The sequence below is a fragment of the Procambarus clarkii genome, chromosome 37, assembly GCF_040958095.1.
Source record: "Procambarus clarkii isolate CNS0578487 chromosome 37, FALCON_Pclarkii_2.0, whole genome shotgun sequence".
In the NCBI taxonomy this organism is placed as follows: Eukaryota; Metazoa; Arthropoda; class Malacostraca; order Decapoda; family Cambaridae; genus Procambarus; species Procambarus clarkii.
This window is the reverse complement of record NC_091186.1, coordinates 3,926,709-3,928,774: the sequence shown is the minus strand read 5'-3', so window position 1 is coordinate 3,928,774 and position 2,066 is coordinate 3,926,709.

Sequence of the window (2,066 nt, the reverse complement as noted above, 5' to 3'; positions counted from 1 at the left end):
CGACTTTTTTATACCCAATATATGCGAAGTACTGAAAGAGGCGTTTGGTCACATTTGTCCCAAACCTCCCTGCAGTTTTCAAAATATCCCAAACATCCCAATTTCGAGGCCTGATCCATAATTTGGAGCCAAATTCTGGCTCTAGGCACGTATTCGCAGTTTGAAATTTTGAATTTTTATACCCAACATATGCAGAGTACTGAAAGCAGCATTGAGTTACATTTTGCACAAACTCCCCTGCAGTTTTCAAAATATCCCAAACATCCCAATATCGAGGCCTGAGCCATATTTTGGAGCCAAATTCTCGCTCTCTGCAAGTATTCGCAGTTTGAAATTACGACTTTTTATACCCAACATATGCCAAGTTTTGAAAGCGGCAGTGAGTCACATTTGGCACAAACTCCCCTGCAGTTTTCGAAATATCCCAAATATCCCAATTTCGAGGCCTGAGCCATATTTTGGAGCCAAATTCTGGCTCTCTGCACGTATTCGCAGTTTGAAATTACGACTTTTTTATACCCAACATATGCCAAGTGCTGAAAGCGGCGTTTGGTCACATTTGTCCCTAACCTCCCTGCAGTTTTCAAAATATCCCAAACATCCCAATATCGAGGCCTGAGCCATATTTTGGAGCCAAATTCTGGCTCACTGCACGTATTCGCAGTTTGAAATTACGACTTTTTATACCAAACATATGCCAAGTACTGAAAGCGGCAGTGAGTGACATTTTGCACAGAGTCTCCTGCAGCTTTTGAAATATCCCAAATATCCCTATTTCGAGGCCTGAGCCATATTTTGGAGCCAAATTCTGGCTCTCTGCACGTATTCGCAGTTTGAAATTACGACTTTTTTATACCCAACATATGCCAAGTACTGAAAGCGGCGTTTGGTCACATTTGTCCCAATCCCCCTGCAATTTTCAAAATATCCCAAACATCCCAATTTCGAGGCCTGAGCCATATTTTGGAGCCAAATTCTGGCTCTCTGCACGTATTCGCAGTTTGAAATTACGAATTTTTATACCCAACATATGCCATGTACTGAAAGCGGCAGTGAGTGACATTTTGCACAAACTCGCCTGCAGTTTTTGATATATCCCAAACATCCCAATTTCGAGGCCTGAGCCATATCTTGTAGCCAAATTCAGGCTCTCTGCAAGTATTCACAGTTTGAAATTACGACTTTTCGTACCCAGCATATGTCAAGTACTGAATGCGGCGTTTGGTCACATTTGTCCCAATCCCCCCTGCAGTTTCCAAAATATCCCAAACATCAAAATATCGATCCCTGAGCCACATTTTGGAGCCAAATTCAGGCTCTCTGCACGTATTCACAGTTTGAAATTACGACTTTTTATACCCAACATACGCCAAGTACTAAAAGCAGCAGTGAGTCACATAATGCACAAACTCCTCTGCAGTTTTCAAAATATCCCGAATATCCCAATTTCGAGGCTCGAGCCATATTTTGGATCCAAATTCTGGCTCTCTGCATGTATTCGCAGTTTGAAATTACGACTTTTTATACCCAACATATGCCAAGTACTAAAAGCGGCGTTTAGTCACATTTGTCTCAAACCTTCCTGCAGTTTTCAAAATATCCCAATTTCGAGGCCTGAGCCATATTTTGGAGCCAAATTCTGGCTCTCTGCACGTATTCGCTGTTTGAAACTACGACTTTTTATACCAACATATGCCAAGTACTGAAAGCGGCAGTGAGTGACATTTTGCACAAACTCTCCTGCAGTTTTTGAAATATCCCAAATATCCCTATTTCGAGGCCTGATCCATATTTTGGAGCCAAATTCTGGCTCTCTGCACGTATTCGTAGTTTTATATTACGACATTTATACCCAACATATGCCAAGTACTGAAAGCGGCAGAAAGTCACATTTTGCACAAACTCCCCTGCAGTTTTCAAAATATCCCAAACATCCCAATTTCGAGGCCTGAGCCATATTTTGGAGCCAAATTCTGGTTCTCTGCACGTATTCGCAGTTTGAAATTACGACTTTTTTATACCCAACATATGCCAAGTACTGAAAGCGGCGTTTGGTCACATTTGTC